We start from the raw sequence: 21,622 nt of genomic DNA, 5'->3' as shown, positions 1-21,622 counted from the left end.
GGTTATTGACAGGATTAAAGGAAGCACACAGATAAAAGAAAACAATGTGCTTGGGGAAATAAATCTTTTTGCCCATGAAATATAAATAACATATTCATAATTGGAATGTGCTTTGGGATTTCTGTTCTTCCTACACCGTATAAATATCTGCAGTGCTACTGGATTTTGTGAATGGAATGGAGAAGAATAAAGTCTTTTTAAAAGAAGTACAAGAATATATTCTTGATTTTTCCTTTACTTTGCCTATGCTACATGCTACAATATCACAGATATACTGTACTTGCCTCTTTAAGCAAGTTCTGTAATGACAGAATTTCATGAACTTTTCAAAGTATCGTCAGAGGCAGTAGTGCATCTTGTCAGAGACACACTGAGCAAAGTTACAGCTGTGCAGATCCCTCTAGAAAAAACAACAAAGCTATTTGTTTCATTTCTCATACAAGTACTGAACCATTTATTAGCTGACACTTATAACAGCACTCATTAAAAATAAAATTTCCTTCCCTCAGCATTGAGCAACGGAATTTGCACTCAAGCTAATATTTACTCAGTAACTTCATGGAAGTAATTTGAGACAACCATTGTGTAAAATGTGAACCAAACACACCTAACAGCAGCATCTAGATTCTGCCACTTCCTGGGTGCCTTCTATAATCTGTGAACAAAGCTGTCACTATTTTCAGTTTCTCTCTTTTACTGAGAAAGTTGTGTATACTTCTCTGCAGAGCCCAACAGCTCTGAAGAGAGCTGCTGACTCACTATACTGGGGTTGTGGGCAGCCTGCTGGGGAGGGCACTGAGGAATGTTTGGTTCAGTTCTTTCAAACAGAAGGGGGAAATGAACTTAGATCTCACCTATTTTGGGATAGTGTTTCAACTGGGTACAGTGTAACGTACAAGCTCTGCAAAGCTATCACTGCCACTCATTGCCTGCTGTGTTTTAGATGGGTAGGTCCATCTGAGGTTTCAGAAGAAAAAGAAAAAGCTCAGCTACATTCCTTTCAAAGAGGGATCAGAAGGAGAAGCAGCTATTAGACGAGTAAGCCATAAAGATGGACAACAGTTAAGACTCCATCCTGTCGTCGGCATGTCGCTGCTGGATGGCTGTAAGCAGATCCCCTTTCAGCAGCCTCATTTCTCTGGGGACAGTTCTGTCACCTATAAACTTTTTTGTGTATTGTGCATGGGTCCTTTGACTCCAGCCCAGGGCTCTGCATACCAGATACCTTATATGGAAATAGTAGGCATTTGAATCCCTGTTATTATGGTGCTTACCTCCCTTTTTAGGTGTAACACAGAGACTTCCTGTTAGCACTCCTCCCTTATTACATTTTTTCCTTTCATCTGTGCCTTTTCTTTCAGGTGTCCATCTTTAGTGTAAGTTTTCACTGTGGAAACATGATTCAGTACCACATCATTAGAAACACATCTGTATTTTTATAAAAAACAAAATATGACTTTGAGTGGCTTATAACATGATTTCTAAAAATGAGTTTTGGTAGAACCATGAGATATATATGGTCTGCTTGGCCAAAGGAGAACCATTCAGTAATGCAGCATGAATTTTTTCCTTCACAGAATGTGTTTAGGTATATATGGCAAGCTTTTTGAGGTTATCAAAAATGGAAGAGTACATGTGACCAGAATGCCTAATAAGTTCTATCCACCATCATTTGCTGATACTTTCAACCTTGATCTGAAATAGTTCAGGTCATTTTCCTAACAAAGATACTCAGCAGTGCAAAATAATCCCAATTTTGTGTTGTACTCTGTAATGGATGAATTTAATGAACTGTTCACTGAGCTCACCAAATATATGTGACCTTGAACAGATTTTATATAAGTAATCCAAAGCAGAAAAGCAACTAGATAGAAATAAAATGCAGTATGTTGCCATATCAGACTTTCAAAAATTTTCATACTGAACTGACATTATTTTCACCTGTGATTTGGAAAGCTCACTGACAAAGTGGGTTCCTGTGTAACTCCTGGATTGGTAGAAATGAATCCCTAGAAAGTCTATCTTGTCTCTGAGGGAATTGTCCCACAAGCAAATGAAGGGAAAAGCAGCAGGTTGTTTTCATCAGACTCTCCAGAATATTTGGTTGCATGATGATATTTGCAATATAAACCCTTGTGAAAGTTCCGGTAATTACTGATGAATTTAGGATTCTGCAGGGCAATGGATTCAGGCAACCTGGAAAGTCCATCTTAGGCTAGAATACACTCTGTCCTTTACAACTGATCAGAAAACCACAGGAGAATACAAAGATGAGTTAATCTACCCATGCCTTGTCTTCCGCGCAGCTGCATGGTGCCTGCACTTTGACATCATAGTCATACTCAGTGTGCTTAAATATTGTAAAAAATTACATGAAGGACTGCTTCTTGGTTTAAACCCCAAAGCAAAATTCTCAGATTTATCAACTCAGATTACTTAAAAAAATAGGCAATTAATATTATTTCATAAGCATATCAATATTAATCATTGTATAATCCCTGTATAACTTTGACTTTTAGTAAGTTGCATTTATTGCAAATGCTATGACAGCCCATGTGTTCATCTGTGAAGTTGGCTGATTCTCCCTTCTGATTTTGCAGATATCTTTGCTTACATATTTAACACAATCCTGCTTGTGTGATAAAGAATGAAACTTGGCTGAGTTAATTATGTTCTTAGTGGTTAAATGTTACCTCCCTGGTTCTCACCAGCACCAGTCTCTTACCATGTCTCCTCTTGTACTTTTCACATTTAGAATCTCCCAAAGAGCACTGTAAGGTATCAGCCAGAGAGGATTGAGCAGCAGCAGGCAGAACAGAAATGTCTGTGTAAATATCATCAGATTAGATTAGATTAGATATTTACATTAGATATTTAAACTATATATTTGGATTATTATTTATATGTATATTGATGCAATATTTATAACATTAGGATGACAAAATAATTGATCTTTCAAATTCAGATACTCAGATGAAATCCATGCTTTCTCTCTGACTCCATAATAACTCTAACTCTTGAAGCCTTCCAGGAGGTAAAGGAACTGCACTGATGGCATGCTGTTGCTCCTTGCTGCTTTAAAGAAAATATTCCAATTCCTATTTTTTCAAACTAAATGTGATTATATAATGTAGCATTATGTGTTGTGTTGGTTTTGCACAGACTGTTTTTTGGTAGTGGGTGGGGCTACAGAGGTGGCTTCTATGAGAAGCTGCTGGAAGCTTTCACCATGTCTGGCAGAGCCAATCCCTGATGGCTCTGAAGATGGACATGCTGCTGGACAAAGCTGGGCCAATTAGAGACGTTGGTAACGCCTCTGTGAAAACATATTTAAGAAGAAATCAAAACAAAGGTGGAGGCACAGTTTTAATTCCAGCCAAAGAAGCAGAGGAGGTGAGAATGAATGAGGGGAAACAACATGGAGACACCAAGGTCAGTGGAGAAGGAGGGGGACGAGGTGCTCCAGGCACCAGAGCTGAGATTCCTCTGCAGGCTGTGATGGAGACCGTGATGAAGCCGCTGTGCCCCTGCAGCCCATGGGGATCCACGGGGGATGCAGAGATCCACCCACAGCCCGTGGGGGAGGTGCCTGTGCTGGAGCAGGTGGATGCCTGGAGGAGACTGTGATCATCACTGGGAGACCCAGTGGAGAGAGGGGACCATTGCTTCCAGGCTGGAGCAGCCTGTCCTTGGACGACACCCCGTGGAAGAGTGACCCATGCCACAGCAGTTTTGGGAGGACTGTGTGCCCGTTGGGGAAACTCACGTTGCAGCACTTTTGGGAGGACTGCTGCTTGCGAGATTGGAACTATGCTGGAGAAGTTCGTGGAGAACTGTCTCCTGTGGAAAGGGACCCCACAGTCTCACAGGAGAATGACATCTCATTTAACATTGTTGTCTTTTTCTGGCAGGCACGGGTCTCTTTTGCCTCCTCCAAAATGGTGCTTCCTGTCCCTGTTTGGGTGTCAAAATGATTGTAGCAGGTCTACCTTTTCTGGGTGGAAGCTGTCCGCTAAGCCACTGTATCACTCCCTTTCCCAGTGGGACACAGGAGAGAATAAGATGGGGAACAACCAGTGGGTGAGATAACGCAGTCTATTGCAGCAAAAGAAAGAAACGAGAGAGTTTTGTGCATGCATAAGCGAAGGGAAAGTGAGTCTCTACTTCCCATCAGCAAGCAATGTTTGGGCACTTCCTGGGAAGCAGATTCTCAGCACCTGTAGTGGTTTCTCCAGAAGGCAAATACTGAAGAATCAGTATGCCTTTCTCCTCTCTCCCTTAGCTTTTGTATCTGAGCTAACATCATGGGGTATGGAATAGCCCTTTGGTTAATTTGGGTCAGCTGGCCTGGTTGTGTACCCTCCCAGGATCTTGCCCACTCCCATCCCCTTTGATGGGGGAAAGAATGTTAGAAGGACAGAGCTGCTCAGCAGCAGCCAAAACACTGGTATGTTATCAACACCCTTCCAGCTACCAGTGCAAAGCACTGTACTGTGGGGGCTGTGAACTACTCAGTCATACCCAATGCAAGTGTGCAGAAAGAAAAAAAATCCTCTTTATATTGGTAAAGTGAATTTAGCAAGTACATTCAATGCTTGAGGCATTTGAACAATGCCCTCAATAAAAAACTCTAATATTATTAATTACTAATTAATCACTACTACTAATTAATTAATTGATTATTGTTAATAACTTTTATTCATCCCTGAAGTGGTCAGGCAGTTGGACTAGATAATCACTGTAGGTACCTTCCAAATGAAATCATTCTATTCTATCAAGTCTGTTCTTTTCTGTTTGTTCTTTCCTGGTCTGTACTACTCCTGGAGGTGAATTTCTTCTGTACTTGAAATACACTCTGTAACGATCACAACAGTTCTCTTTTATTAAGAGTACCAAAATGGAAGTGTAAATATAATTCACCTTTATAATAAAGGTCAAAATACATATATGAAATATATATTATATACATAATATGTAATAACTGTCATTTTCAAGATGTCCAGACTACTTTAGTATTTCCACAATTATATAATTTTTTTCTCAGACAAAATTATTTCCAGAATTTCTCTGAGATTTCTGATGAGTTTCAGGATGACCAAAACTGAATTTCTTGGAAAATTAATTATTAATTTAAAAATATTCATTCTGTTGTGTTTATAATGAAGATCTTAACTGGTACATAGTCTCAAATACTCTTGAAAACCATAGTTTTCAAGCTGCACAAAGTATAACCCTGTCGTTATTTTTTAGTGACAGCTACATTTTTTTTTTAGAAGTCACCTTCCACATTTTTAATTGTTTTTAAGAATTGTTTACCAGTGCACAGCTGTGTTCATTTCCTGTTGCTGGAATAATGTGTAACAGGCATGCTGTTGGTAACTGGACTTACGGTTTCATACACCCAATTGTCGCTATCAGTAAGTCACAAATTGCCAACTGTTACCACATCATAAAATTCTGGAGAGATATACTATGCTAAGTGCAGTCAAATGTCTCTGGTATCTTCGATACCACTGTGTGGTAACTTTTGGCAGGCACTGACAGTTTAATAGCTCTCAAAAATACGAATAATTATTACTTAGCCTGCTATCACAATTGATAACCCTCCTGGCAGGGAAAAGAAGCCAAAATCAAAGTAGTAATGCAATCCAAAGTAACCCCATATAAAGTCAACCAATTTCATCAGTTTCCAAATAAACAAGAAAGAAAAGCCATCATAGGAAACATGGCATCCAACTATAGACATTTCTGTCTAAATGTAGTGCCCTGTGCCACATGGAATGCGTCTGCTTAACAGGTGCTATAGGTCTGCATCTGGCAGAAAATAAACTATAAGGGAGTATTGGCAATCACAGAGAATCCTTGAAGTTTGTCTACATATGTGACAGTAGATTTAAACAGGACAGCCATTCATCCTGCCTTTTAATGGCGTCAGTTTCCATATCAAGGTTTGCTAAACATTTTAGGTGTCAGCTCCTGAAACTTCACAATATTCAATATGTAATACCAGGGTTAAAAGATTTGACATGGTTCATTTCTTGCTGGCTGAAATGTGGGGCGATGAGGATTTGTTTCCTGGGCCATCCAACCAGTCATCCTACAGGGACAGCAGACTGTTGTTGATGCAGCTGGAGGCAGACATGGAGCAGTTATGGTGATGGCATCCCCTTATTGTTTGTGGTCACATAAATCTGAGTTTTGCTTATTAGAGAGGTTTTGCTGCTCTCTAACTACACCAGCATTTCAGGTGCTTAGGAAAACAATGTTCATATGTGCACCATTATTTCTCATCAAGACAAGCTCATAATTTCTGTAACTCCATTGTATCCAAGGGAATCATGCCTGCAAGTAATTTGTCTATACCATTCAGTTCAATTCAGGGTCTAAAGAGCTACAAAGACAAGGAGATTAGGTATACTGGGATTCAGTGTTGGCTGGATTTAAAAATAAAAAAAAGGACAAAGATTATCAGCCCAAACCCAGAAGAATACAATTTGTTTTTAAGGATAAGTGATAGAAAGTGTTCTAGGAAAGAAATCTATGTAATACTTAAAAGCTGTTCTAAGAATGAAGACAGTAAAGCAGGAAGAATTATTAGTATTTCAGTCTCCAAGTGTGTTATTTGAAGACAATTCCAAGACAATGGAGACATACAGAAGTATTTACAGGTGGATTTTGACTAACATCAGTTTTATGTGTGGAAGTATATAACTAAAAATATCGCTTACTGAAATGGGAGTGAGCAACTGCAGACCAGCAAATTTCATTACTCTTAGGAGTCACACATCTTGCTTGAGGATTAGCCTGGGGTCTTTAGAGAAACCATACAGTAGCATTTGCAGACACCAGGGAAGTCCCTTTTATGTCACCCTTCCACCCCAGTCTCCAGTATGAACCTGAAAGAGAAAGGAGATCAGTGTTGTTACAATCCAGTTTCAACCCAGAAAAGCAAAGAAAGCTATGTCTCTGCATAAACTGGAAAGAACTTAGAGAAGGGTCAAAATATTCCCAAAAGAGAGATTAAAACCAAACGAGGTTAGATGTTGGTGCCAAAAAAATTGATGTATTTTATTTAATCGTAAGAGAGACAAAGAGAAGGAAAGAGAAAAGAAAGAAAGAAAGACATAGAAAAAGAAGTGTGTGTGTGGGGGTGGGGTGACAGGGAGAGGGGACAGGGGTTAGGTAAGCATATCACCTATCTGAAGGTCCCAGTGATGTGTCGTTGCTCCCCTCCATCTGGTCTTCTGGCGGTGAGGGTCCACCATCACTGCTGTGGTCACGCTGCCACACGCTACGCCACGCTGCCACAAGCCACCACACCACACACTACACCACACCAAAGAGTGCAGAATCCCGTGGATTAATATACACTTTGGGTCAGGTGGGAATGCCCACGTGTCTCCCCTTGCAGGGCCTGGCTTGACACACTGTCCCTTGCAACACTGAGGGTCTGTTGCATCATCTCTGGTGCTCTGGTGCAGGGTCTGGGGACCCCTTTGAGGGGAGCCCCTGTGATGGCCACACTGTTGCTGATGTCACCCCCTTCTGCTGTGGATAAGCTTCCCCCACCCCGGTGAGACAACTGGGTGGGGGGACAAACTGGGACAACCCCTCAGCTGGGCTCCTCTGCACAGTGGAGGATGGGCAGCCACTGCACCTCTGACCATAGGCTTTTCCAAGATACCCAAAGCCTCTCCTCCCTCCACCCCTTGGTTCGAGGGTCTGTTCGAGCCTGGCAGCTGATAGCTCTGGGGCTGTGGTCTCCACCTTGGAGGTGTTAAGCCTGTGCTTTGTGAATGTCCCCAGCCCTGAGTTGTTACTTTATCTTACCTTCATCAGTGAGCAGTGTAAGGCCTCAGTCAGGGCCCCATTCAGGGTGCGGTGGTCTCCTCTGCAGCTTTTGTAATACAGTTTTAAAAGTCCTTTAAGAAAATGTTTAAGTCATAAACTATAATATTTCAGTCTCTGACAAGTGTTCACCAGCATATTACACCATCGAGAAGTCCTACCAGCAAAGGATTTTTTTTTTGTTATTTTTCACCCTCCTGACACTTCTCAAGCAATAGATGAAGGGCAAAACTGAATTAGAAACCTTACAGAGCATGGTCTCACCATGAGAAGACATGGCATATGACTCAGCTCCTCTTATTTAGCATAAAATACCAGTCAAGTAGGGCAGTATGTTATTTTCCCAGAAGTCAGAAACTGTAGTTAACCTGTGAGCTTTTGTGAATGGCTTTGACTTTGCTATGGTTTTACCTTGAATCAGTTAGCTGTCGTTCAAAAATACTGCTGTGTGTTTTATGATTAGACTGCAACATAGACTCCAGCTACATGAAAAAATCTCATGCTGTTAAAAAACAATTGGTTTTTGAATGAAAATGGTCAGTTTTGTATATAATTCTTGCACTGTAGTGGATATTTTAATAAAGAATAATAGCCTGCAAAATGGAGGAAAAATTGTTATTTCCCTCCTACATGATTCTACAGGTTTTTTCACAATTTAATCACATGCAACTTCTCCACAAGACCACCTTTGACTTAGCTTTATAACATCATTTGGATAATTACCTTTATTTATGGTATTGTTTAGAGTGCTGCAGAACTGCTGGAGGCTGGCCTTTGGAGATTGCAGGTTTGCCAAGCATTTTGACTATCCTCTATTTTTATTTTTGTTGCTGTTCTGTTAAATCATTTCGCTGCAGAATAATTTCATAGTTTCCATGTTACAGTGGCATTTCACAATGTTGCTAAAATGCTAACGCATCCCTGGAATGTTATGTCAGGATAAGACATGTTCACATAGCAGGGTCAGTAGGAATTCTGTCTATGTAGCAGATATTTTACTGCTGGATGATCATTAGTTACATTGTTGCAAGTTATGACTGCTTTTAATCACTTCATGTGATTTTACTGTGTATAATCTGAATCTCACACCCAGTGTTATTTGTTCGGTTTCTAAAAATATCAATATCTGAAAAAGTTTGGACTCTGCATATAGCATGTTGCAGGTGAACAACTGACTGAAAGAATGTGACAGCAGACCCTGAGGCACCAAGGACATGCATTCATGTATGTGGAGTGCACAGTTGATTTCATATTAATTTCCTACTCTATTAGTGTTAGAAGTTTATGCCACAGTTTCACTGGGAGCAGGTGATTCTTCTATGCTTTCAGAACAAGTGGCCATGCACATTTCAGTCAATGTCTGTGTCCACAGAGAGAGAAAAAAAATGATTTGAAAAGCATTTCATTTCACTCATGCTACTTCTTTCAGTCACATTAGATTATGTGCTTTAAGACAAGTTTTTGCTGAAATGTCAATGTGCCTTTATATATCTATCTATTGAAGCATAGAACCATAGAATTATTTAGATTAGAAAAGACCTTTAAGATCATAAAGATCATCCATTAACATGGCACTGCCAAATCCACCACTGAACTATATCCCTAAGTACCACATGCACACATCTTTTAATTATCTTCAAGAATCATGACTTAACCACTTCCTTGGGCAGCCTCTTCCAATGTTTAACAATCTGTTCAGTGAAGAAATTTTTCCTAATATCCAACCTAAATTTCCCCTGTCAGAACTTGGGGCCATTTCCTCTTGTCCTACCTCTTGCTGCTTGGCGGAAGAGACCAACTTCCACCTGGCTACAACCTCTTTTCAGGTAGTTGTAGAGAACAATATGTTCCTCCCTGAGCCTCCTTTTCTTCAGGCTAAACACTCCCAGCTCCCTCAGCTGCTCCTCATAGGACTTGTGCTCCAGACTATTCACTTGCTTTGTTGCCCTTCTCTGGACATGCTCCAGCACCTCAGTGTTTGTCTTGTCATGAGGGGCTGAAAACTGAACACAGGATTTGGGGTGTGGTTTCACAAGTGCAGAATACAGGAGGGCAGTCACTGGCCACACTGTTGCTGATACAGGCCAGGATGCAATCAGCCCTCTTGGCCACCTGGACACACACTGGCTCATGTTCATCTGGCTGTTGACCAGCACCCCCAGGTGCTTTTCCACCAGCTTTTCAGCCCCTCTTCCCTAGTCCTTGGGCAGATCCTATCTGGCCCCATAGACCTGTGTGTATAAGTAGCATATCACGTCACTGACCCTTCCGCTTTAGGTAATGGAGGTTTTCATTCTGCTCCCCATCTGTATATTCCAGCTCAATTAGCTGGGTACATAAAGAACAGCTGGTCTTGCTGTTAAAGCCTGAATCAAAGAAGACATTATGTACCTTAGCCTTTTCCTCACTTTTTGTCACTATGTTTACCCACACATCCAAGAAAAGATCGAGATCCTCCTTTGCCTTCTTTTTTTTGCTAAAATATTACTTTTTTATTGTCTTTTATGACAGTAACCAAAGTTCTAGTTGTGCTTTGGTAGTTTTAATTTTCTCCCTGCATAAGCTCACAACATCCTGCTAGTCCTCCTGAGTTGCCTGCCCCTTCTTCTAAAGGTGATACACTCTCCTTTTTTCCCTGAACTTGAGCCAAAACTCTTTGTTCACCCGGGCTTCTCTTTTCCCTGCCAGATCATCTTTTGGCACACAGGTATGGCCTGCTCCTGTGCTTTTTAGATTTTCTTCTTGAAAATTTTCAAGGCTTCTCAGATTCCTTTGACCTTCAGCACTTCCTCGCAAGGCACTCTCTCAACCTAAATAGGCCAAAGTCTCCTGTCTCAGAATTCCAAAAAGCAGTTCTGCTGAGCTCTCAGCCTTTCAGGACTACTTCCCAAGGAATTTTGTCAACCAGGCCCTATCTATCCATCTAAGTATGATTCTCTCTCTCTCTCTCTCTATCTATCTTGTCTCACAGGCAAAGTTTCTTGCCGCCAAATTCTGCACACCTGTGGAAGCAGAGAACCAGTCAATTCCTGTCTCCATAATATTCTGCAAGATTACTCCAGGAGGAGAATCAAGAGCTTATGCAGCACAGATCTCATGGAAAACCTATTTCTCTACAAGGAAACTATTCTTTAAGCTAAAAATAATTACAGTGCCAAAGTATTAAATTATTGTAGCATTTTTAGCGACTACAACTAAATCAGCTAAGTATTCTGGATCAATTTTTCAAAATTTATCTCATGTATAAATTCACTCAACAAGCTCCTACATTCTGTAAAGCTATAAGCAGAGAGCATAGTCTGTTAAATGAAGACATGCAGACAACAAATCTTCAGCTATGGATTATATTCAAAAGCTGACAAGTAAAACACCATTTTGAGGGATAAGTGTTATATTTCCTGTATTGAGTCTTAAGCCAGGTCAGACAAATAGACTCAATCTTATTCTACGACTTTTCTATCAAGTATTTCCTTAAATGTGATTATTCTGGCTTTTCAGTGGAATGCAGCAGGATAAGGAGAAGCTTAAATATCATCTCAACACATCATTATCCTTCCTTCTGGCAATTGGTAGATGTATAGAACCAAAATAGTGCAAAACCAGCAAAAAGTGTTACAGGATGCTGAGAATCTTCTTTCTTAAGGATGAAAAAACGAAATGGTCTCAGTACTCTCATTTTATGCAGAATATTGTAAACAGAGACTTCTATCCCTTCATCAGAAGAATTTTAGCATGGAGACAGTTTTAGAAAGTGTTTTTCTCATTTTTGTAATTTGGTTTGGATAAATCTTCCTAAACACAGACAAGACCTGCTCTTGTGTCATTGAGTGATTTATATTTCTCAAGCTTCACCTGTGTTTTTCAGAACCTTCTATAGTCTTGTGTTTTGCAATAATCGTCCTCTTTCTTGTTTTTTTCCCCATCTAGTTCCTACTTTCCTCTATGACTTTTTCTGCAGACTTGTCAGTTCTCTTCTTCCGTTTTATATGGGAAGTGAAATTCCACAGAGGCGACACCTGGAAGTCACCAAAAACTTTATATATGGATAGACTATAACTCTTTTTTCCTAAGAGTATCATCCATACACAAAACATGAATGTGTACAATTGACTGACAATAAAAAATAGGAAAGCAATATAGAAAACTAAAATATGTTTCCTAATCCAATGCAGATTTATTATTTTATTATTTTATTATTCACCTCTTTGACTAGTTGTTTGTATTCAGCATTAATGGTTATGCTTGAAAGCAGAAAACTGATAGTCTACCATAATCCTTCTGTGCTATTTAAGCAAGAAGAGGCAGCTGCATGTTTTAACTGAATATATTTTGGCATTAGTTGTGTTAAAATGAATGTGTTTCTGCAGCTACAATGGCCACATAAAATCAATTATCTACATACTCTTCTTATTTAAGCAATATGTTGTCCCAAATGCATTTCACAGTAAGAACACTCTGTAATGCACAGGTGAAGGCAAGAGATGTTCATAAAAATAAGCCATGAAAAAGCATCAAAAGAGTATTTTCCACATACTGCTCTTTCTCAGGTAATAAATATCTCCATGAATTATTTTATTGTATGAATATTATACCTGTTATCGATCTACCTATTAGTGTAATATAGCTGTATATATATGTGTACGTGTGTGTGTGTTCACACAGGTTAAAGGAGAAACACATGTAGAGTATTTTATTTAAAGGCTAGTGAAAATAATAGATCAGTAGAACATTAGGGCTTTTCTAATACATGTTTTAAAAGTCGAAACATCCCAAATCTCTTTCTATTCAAATATATTTTAAAAACCTAGAGGAAAATAATAATCCATCTTTGGTGTTATCTCATTAATTAATACCTGAGGATAATCTGGTTCCTAAGAAAGGACAATTATTCAAAAGTGGGAGAAATAATTACTTCTTGAAAGTTCAGGGAGTGATGGTATAAATATTTGTAGAGAAATTGCCTGTCCACAGTGTTTATGGATGTGGGGCTAGAAAATATCCTTCATTTTCCACTTTGCTTTTCTGTTCATGACTCAGTCCTTTAATTAGGATGTTTCTGGCGGCATTAGCAATACTGGAAAGCCAGTGACGCAATAAATCATATGGAACAGAGAGATAGAAGCAAGAGAAAAGATAAATAATTTGGGAAAAAAAACATAGCAACCACATATGTCCAATAAATCATTATAAGGTAGAAACCTGAGCTTTGAGGGGAAGGAAAGGGCAGCAACAAACATAGTCCTTCCTCTTCCTTCAGATGGATTCTGGGGATATTATTATATACCTGGAAAAAGATTTTTAATGAAACTATATTACAGAAACTCCTCTAATGCAAAGATTATAGTTTTTCATATCCCCAAGTAATATCATAAAATCACAGAATCACAAAATTTTTTGTGTTGGAAGGGACCTTAAAGATCATCTAGCTGTAACCCCTTTGCCATGGGCAGGGACACCTTCCACTAGGACCAGATTGCTCAAAGCCCCATCCAATGACCTTGAAAACTTCCAAGGATGGAACATCCTCAGCTCCTCTGGACAGCTTCTTTCTACTGCCTCGCTAACCTTTGAGTAAAAGGTTTCTTCCAAACATCTGATTTAAATCTCTGGTTCCCCCTTGTCCTACCACTATATGTCCTTGAACAAAGTTGCTCTCGCTCTTTTTTGTAAGTCTTCTTCAAGTACTGGAAGGCCGCAATGGGGTCTCTCTAGAGTCTTCTCCAGTCTGAAGAACCCCATCTCTCTCGTCTTCCTAGGAGAGGTGCTTCAGCCCTCTTTTGTCTTCATGACCTTCCTGTAGACCCACTCTAACAGGTCTAAGTCCTTTTTGTGCTAAGGTCTCCAGACGTGGATGCAGATCTCCAGCTGAGGTCTCATGAGAGTGGAGCAGAGGATCAGAATCACCTCCGTCAACCTGCTGACCAGTCTGCTTTTGAGGCAGCCCAGGACGCTGTTGATTTTCTGGGGTGTGAGTGCTCACTGTTGGCTCATGTCTGACTTTTCATCCACCAGAACGCTCCAGTCCTTCTCCACAGGGCTGCTCTCAGTGAGTTCTTCTCCCAGTCTGTATTCATGTCTGGAATTCTCCTGCCCCAGAAGCAGCACTTTGCACTTGGAACTTGTTGAACTTCATTAGTTTCTCGTGGATCCAGCTCAAGCTTTTCCAGCATCCCTTCTTTCTGTTGTGTCAACTTCTGGCAGGTTCATATAATCAGCAAAATTGTTGAGGGTGCACTTGATCTCATTGTCTGTGTCATTGATAAAGATGTTAAAGAGCACCAAAGACAGAGAGCCCTGAGGGACACTCAACACAACCTCCACCTGGACACAGAGCCATTGATCAGAATGGTCTGGCTGTGTCCATTCAGTCAATTCCTTATCCACTCAACAGTCACCCTTCAAATCCATGTTTCTCCAATCTGGAGATAAGGATGTCATGTGGGACTGTGTTGAATACCTTATGGAGTTCTAGGTAGAGGGCATCAGACAGTTGTCCCTTATCAGCTGTTGCAGTCACTCCGTCATAGAAGACCATAATGGTTAATTTGGAGTAACTTAATATCAAGTCAAAATCCTTTCATCCTACAAGACGTGAATAGACTGTACATCCAGCAATAAGATTGCAAGTTGCTGTCAAGTAGGACCTATATTTGCATATGTTTTCATACTGGTCATGCTCTCTTTAAAATTGGTTGGGTTTGTAATATTTGCCAATTCATCGTATTTGTAAAACGTGACATGCCAGCTTGCGACATGAACAAAGATGTTATTATAAATAAATAAATATCTTTATTTCCATCTGTACAGCACTTTTGTCTGAGTTAATATCCATTATCTCCTATCCTGAATCAACTTCATCTTCTCTGACTTCAGGCACCTACAGACATTCCTAAATTAGGCTCTTGGTTGCCATAGGTTCTTTACTTATAATACTGATGAGAAAGAGAGGCATTCGCAGAGGAAAATACCTTGTCTATGATCTGAATCTCTCCCTGGATATTCCTCTCTCTCCTTGCTGAGTACACAGGGAGAATCCATTATCTATGCTTTTAAGTGCAATGCCTGGAATTAGGTGGAATGAATCAGGACCCCTGAGCCTTTTCTTTCACAGTTATGATACTTTATCTATTTGTCCTACACAATCAAAAATTCTCTGCAAAAGGGACTGTATCTTGTCTTTTCATATCAAATAGCCTGGAAAAATGTTTTAAAAAGACAATATATATATATTTTTAAATGCATTTTGGGGTTGTATGAGTTACATACTTCAGAGACACCATTTTCATTTGCGCTTATCAGTAAGTCTGTACTTTGAGAAACACATTCTCCATTTAGTTTATAGTTTTGACTTAAAACCTTTCAATGACTTTAGTCAGAACAAGACTGGACACTTTTCGTTACATTCACATTTTATTCAATCAGCTGTGGAATAGCTGTAATTTTGGTTTATTAGATTTGGTGAAGCTGAATTGGAAAAGGATGACAAAGCAAGCTGAATTTTCTGTGTGTTTTTAAACTCATTACATGCAATAACTTTTGTTGTAGAAACATTACAATATTTGAGGATCTGAGATCTCATCAATCATTTACACCTGGTGTCTTTGACAATGCCTGATTAAAAAGTACCCAAACCCAAACAAACAGAATTATTATGATATACAGCATTTTAGAAAGAAAATCTATCTAAATTAGAGACTTTATTTTTTAATATATATCCTTTTACTACTGTTGACATTCATCAGGTTTTGCAACCTGATTTCTCAGGTGCAAGTGCATTGATCCCTACTGTAGGTCTTTGCTCTATTTATGGCACAGCAGAGCTTTTCCATCCTAATGCAGAGGTGTAAATCTACACTCTTAACATTCAAGACTAATTCAGACACTAAGCTATATCCTACTCTTCTCAACAAGGTGTTCTTTTTGAGCAAAAGTCTTTTTAGATTAAATTTGCATGGAAAGAGTTTTGTCTTTATGGAACACTAGGGTGTTCACCAGTGTATTTTACAAAAATGTCATAAAGGTGGAAATGTTCCAACCACTTGTAGTGATATGCTATATATTTAATTTTTTCTTAAAGCCTGCCATGCAGTCCTGTTAGTGCTGTCATCCATAATTAAAATGTGTGATGAGGTTTGAACTCTAAATTCCACCAAATATGTTATATAAGCCTGAATTCAAAAGGCTCTTTATCATGGTCAAAGAGATAATAATGTCGCAGTTCATAGGAAAAGTCTTGCTGGAGCAAGCTGGATAATTCTGTAGAGTAATCTCTAAAGGCTATGTAAAATTTAAGTCTTTAACAGTCTTGAAGGAAACCGTTTCTTTCTGATAGCAAATACCTGTGATCTTTTAAGGCCAGTTAAAAGACTTATTGTTTAACTTGTCTTGATGACATTATTTCAGGCTGCTTTGTTATAAATTCCATAAAGGCCTTATAGACTGATTTACATTTTTAAGGTTATCTTGAAACTTTTTAAAAATAAATTCTGAATTATGTTTGGTAATCTCTCCACAAAGTTTTTAACAATACATCTTTATTGAGTCCAGGATGAATGTCTCACCAGTCAAAAATTTTTTAAATAAGAAGGGCTAAGGAGATATTTGGTTGAAACTTACTATGAAAGGTATTAATCTGGTCTTTCTGCATCCAAGACAAAACAAGAGGGAGCAGTGAATTCATAACAGGACTTAGCATATGCACTTCTCTAAAATAAAAACACCTAATTCTACAGTACCAAAACACAGAAGACCCGATAGCTTGAAATATGTTTTTGTTTTTAACAAAAGCTTGCATTCTGAAGAATGCAGCCAATTCAGTCTGAAAAGTCTATCACCTAAAAAGATGTGCATAGCTAGACAGTGGCTTTGTGGTTGCTGTGTTGAGATTTTTATTGCAGCAATATGATCTTCATGCAGATTTTATCATATCCTCTGGAATTTAAGAAGTCAGTGAAAATTTTGGAGTGGCCAGCCCAGGGGGCTGCAAAATCAGCCTGAAGAATGTAAAAAGGTGTGTACATCATATTTTTAAGTTGGTGGAAAGTGAGACTTACATAATATAATTGCAATATTATTTGAAAACAGCAGGAAAATAATACGACTCAGCTAAAGAAAGATGCAGTTGGAAGAAGAATATTAGGGTGAAAGAAACAGAGTGAGTTCACACCCTCTTGTCTCAGGCTCCCACCTAGATCTCAATCTGCTTCTCACACTGCAGCTTGCGAATTGAGCTACCTGCTCCAGGTGTATTCCTCTCAATGACAAATTTGGGAGTGCTCACTGAATCTTGGTAAATTATTATCAGTTCACAAAAAACCTTAATTTTAAAATGTAATAATGCATTTTGGAGTCAGGATGAGGTGGCAGCAGCCCGAATCTTGCATGCTAATGCAAAAAATACTGCAGTTCAAAGAAGTTTAAGGTGAAAAATTATTATCAATTTCATAGAATACAGGACATTTTATTAAGAAGAAACACATTAACATTTTAGAAGAATTACTGTATGTCCCACTTGTTTCTTTTTTGTACCTGTTCATATTCCTCCAGAGGAAATGCACCCCAAGAAATTTTGTGGAAACTTCGGGTGAGTCCCACCAATAAACTGTGTCAATCCATACTAGGCAATTAACTGGTATATTTAACATGTTTTATCTCTGGAGAAGGTCTGCGTTTCACACCTATTAGTTAATTAACTGGCCCATTAGTTGAACTGACACCAATTTAAGGGGTTGAAAAGACAGCTTTCCTTTCACTTGCAAGTACTTTTCAAAGTCAGACTGTGGTATATGTATAATTAAACAACAATTTTTGCCATGGATTTTTGGGAACAAGCTTTACCTCTAAGGAAGAGCCTTTGATTTACTAGGGTCAAATGCATAAGTTGCTAATCAAGCCCCTTAAGTTTATTCTGTCTGAGAGTAAAACATTGAAGGCTATAGAGTAATGTACTTTTTAATGTTGAAGGCCTAGAGGAGACTGGAGAGTATACAAAGGATTGAGCTTCCACCCAGCCTCCCTTTGAATTTATAAATTATTTCCTATTCTCTGAGCTTAAAGTCTTCTTACAAAGATTCTCTAGGACCTAATATTTGCAGGATTAAAATAAGAATGTCTTATAATTAGGGTGTTAATATTTTTTGTATTTGTGCACAATTTAGTCCTTTTTGAGATGTGTTTGAAAGCAATTTTAATTCACAAGCTACTTTTTACCTCAATCTATCCCTTTAAACATTTTCTTCCACGGCACATATTTTAGTCAGCTACTTTCCCAGAACTGTGGAAAACTTCTATGAACCTTTGGTAACATGTTTCAGGCTATACCAGATTGAGAAGAATCACATTTCAGCCAATAAACCTGTAGTAGATATTTGAGATTTTTACAATTCACCTTTTCTGATGATGATGTCTATCAGGTCCTTTAGAACAAACTGGCATCTTGACGATCAGTCCAGATTGTATTCTAAATGAAACGGGAGTAGTTGGTATCCAGATAAATAAGGGCAAGGGTGGGTAGATAAATACTGCCTTTGAAACAATTCTGGGTTTTGCAGCCACTCTTAAAATTTTTATTGATTAACCTCAGCTAAATGACTGTACAGCATTGTGACCGTATCTCAGTCTTCAAATTTCTGAATCTTGGGTATGAAAAGATATTTCAGGAAAAAAAGCAGAAAGTTACTGCAGAATTTTTCTATTTTTTAAGTTCATCAAACTCAATTCAAAGCTTATAAATGGAATTTGTCTTGGCTTGCATATATGGTATGGCTGATGTAGATATGTTCTGAAGTGACTGCTTTTCTAGTTCACAGCATGGTACTGTGATAATGTTCTAGTCAAAATTTTAGTGTGTTTTCTCTGATATGATTATATGCAAATATGTAGAGTGACTGTATATAGACATTGGGAAAATCATTTATAAAACTGATCAGTATTCAATATTGTTAAGATGACATCTGCTTGTTCACATGGCATTCTTTCTGTAGTATGTCACCAGAATACAGCTCTTTAGACTAGATCTGGATTTAGGGAAGTTTATCAGAAAATTGTGGGCTGCGGTCAGAAGTTATAGAAACATGTATAGCTCTAGCAAAAATTATATAGATTTACACAGTTTAAGAATATTTCTGTGCCTCTATTAGGAAGCTAGTATATATGGTACAGAAACCTCTTAGTGAAATAACCCTCTCATCACACTTACCTGATCATATCTTTGTTTGTTTGTCTGCTTATTTAATTAATTTAACCATTCTGAAGGATGGAATAAATCCTACCATCCTGAACAGGGAGGCTATTACTTTGTGAATAAATGGTATTGCCTCTAAATACTTCTGGGAAAGTGAGCACTCTCGTGTGTGCTGTAGCACAGAGCTTCATACTGATAAGACTTGAAGTATGACAAGAGATTGCAATTTCTGTCTAACACCACATTTTCAAACATGGTGCAACACATTTGAGTGAGAAATAATTTGGTTTTTATGCTATTTCTATCCTGAAGCTCTCTTCAAAAGAGACAAATTGTGATAAATAATGTGGGGTGGTGTTCTCTTGTGACTGATAGCAAAAAATCAAGTTGTTTCACTTAGGTGCTCACTGTGGAATTGAACTAGGCTTACCAGAAGTAAGACAAACATTTTACACGTAGTCATCCAGCCCTGCTGCTCAGTCTAGAAGCTCTGTTTTTAAGTTACGGCCACCCCCACTACTCAATAGGTTCCACTTTTTCCTTTCAGGGAACTGGTAATTAGGAGAAGTACAGTTATTGTAAGGTAATTATATGTTCTAAAACTAATGTGCTTATGTGAACCAGAGGGTAGCTTACCATGTGAGCATTTGATAAGGAAACAGGTGCTTAAAAGATTTAATGGATTTGTAGCCATCTGTAGTGATTAATGATGTTTAAGAACCTCACTGCAACTCATAATATCATCATAAATGAACACTGGGGCTTTTCAGTTCCAAAAAAGAAGTGTAAATGATTCTTAGATTTTCCTGCTCAAATCCCTTTTGCTTGGTTACAATTTTGTATTCCAAAGGGCAATGAATAATTGAACTTTCCTGAAAGCAATAAAGAAAAAACTCCTCCCTCTAACTTTTCTCCATTCCCACCTTTTTACCACAAGGTAGAATGAAGTATGTTTTTCCACATACAGAATAGAAAATTAGAGCAGATTTTCCTTCTTTATAAACAATTTTTTGCATCTCATTTCTCTTGCTAATCAGAAGCCTGGATTGAGCCATTTCTCTTCCTTACACCGTATAGAAATGTTGCTCCTTTTGATATCAGGAACCAAATTCACGCTGTGTCCAGATACTTCTCCCTGCCTGGACATGGAGAGCCAAGTGCAAGTAAAAGAAACTGCCCTGCCTGTGACTGAGAAGTGGTTATGACTGAATAGCATTAAGCTATGCATTGTATTATACAGGCAGATTATCCAGTCCCTGTATTTTAAGGGTGATGTCCCAAGATATCATGGAATCAGTCTAACAGAGTATATAATTTTTTTCCCATAAATTGTCATCCAACCAGCAATTGAGATGTATAATTTTAACTCCAATTTTTCACATGTTTGCGCGACCTGTAACCAATCTAGTTTAAGTACTCTTGAAAATATGTCAGTACTGCTTCCAGATGTGCCTCATGTGCCATGTGACTCATGTGGCCTAAAGCCAGTGACTCTGAAGTGTCACCTGCTATGTCAGCTAACTTACAACAGCAGCCAGATCATCCTGTAATACAGCAGAGCCATTGATAGTAGCAGGCTGTAAATTTGTACACCCAAAGGACTGAGGCCTGGTAACCTTGCTGTGCCTGAATTTTTCTTGACCTACTTGCATCTTTGTTTCGCTTGGTTTAGTTATGATGGCAGTTTGTCTTATTTATCAGGTGGCAGTGGTTTTACTTTTTGTTATGCGATAAAACTAATCTGCACACCCACAAAAGAACACAGAGGCACAGTGCAGGTGGGGGAGTCTATCCTGGCTGTTTCCAGTTTGCTCCCAGGTCCATCTCTAGGGATCCTTTAGCCCATCAAAATCTCATCTCTACAAACCCAGAGAACAAGAACACAATGGCAGAGGTCCAAGGAACCCAAATTCAGAACTCAGACAAAGGGAAGCCCTGTACTTGCCCCTTTCAGCAGAGCCTCAGCCCCACTGACCCAGTGTGAAACTCATTGTGAGGAGTCACTGGGACCAGATCTCCATCTCACCTTTTGAAGTAAGGGAGTTGCTGCCAAGGGGTGTGGGAAACAGTATGGGAAGCAGAGAATGATGTTGGGATTGCCCAATATTTATGAAGGCATGTTTAGGAGAGAAAAGGGAGAGGTTTGGGTGATTTGGGGAGAAACAAATAGAGGGAAATAGAGGGATGAGGGAAGAGTTTATTTCCATGTAAGCAAGGACTGGTCATTTCCTGGGCCTAATCACTGCAGTCTGCCCTGTCTCCTTGTTAAATTCCTTCAATTATTTTCAAGTAAGAGGCTCTTTACTCCATGTGCAAGTGTGTGTATGGGTATGTGGTGTCAGCTGGAGTGAATGCAGGTGTGCAAGTGTAGGATTATTAGTGAAGATCAAGCTGAATGAGCCAGCAGGGAATGGCTTGGGATTAAGGGGGGATTGTGGCTTTCTGAGGGCCAGCTCTGTGTGCGAGAGAGCATCTGTGGCTCTCTAAGAGTGAGAGAACAGAGATGTCATCTATGGAACCAGAGAATGTGTGTGTGTGTGTGTGTGTGTGTGATGGTCTGCACCAGCTACTGGAATAGGAATATGGTACTGT

At 39.0% G+C, this 21,622-nt stretch overlaps 1 long non-coding RNA gene across 7 annotated transcripts in view; it reads right to left on the bottom strand.

Annotated features, from left to right (window-relative positions):
- Positions 1-21,622, bottom strand: part of LOC121659772 — a 54,900-nt gene that overhangs the window by 14,418 nt on the left and 18,860 nt on the right. For 2 of the 7 annotated variants that reach the window (XR_006014458.1, XR_006014452.1), the window contains exons 1-2: positions 6,729-7,009; positions 1,275-1,387 (exon numbers count right to left, since the gene is read on the bottom strand). This is a non-coding gene — a long non-coding RNA (uncharacterized LOC121659772). Of the gene's footprint in view, positions 1-1,274; positions 1,388-2,693; positions 2,825-6,728; positions 7,010-7,195; positions 7,352-8,571; positions 9,718-21,622 lie in introns of those variants that run through there. The other 5 variants (XR_006014455.1, XR_006014453.1, XR_006014454.1 and 2 more) reach the window with 5 other exon arrangements.

Source organism: Corvus kubaryi, unplaced genomic scaffold (assembly GCF_017639235.1).
Source record: "Corvus kubaryi isolate FWS band 111438036 unplaced genomic scaffold, C.kubaryi_AGA036_p1.0 137, whole genome shotgun sequence".
Taxonomy (NCBI): Eukaryota; Metazoa; Chordata; class Aves; order Passeriformes; family Corvidae; genus Corvus; species Corvus kubaryi.
Note: the sequence above shows the minus strand (reverse complement) of the source record. Positions and strands in the feature narration are given on the sequence as shown.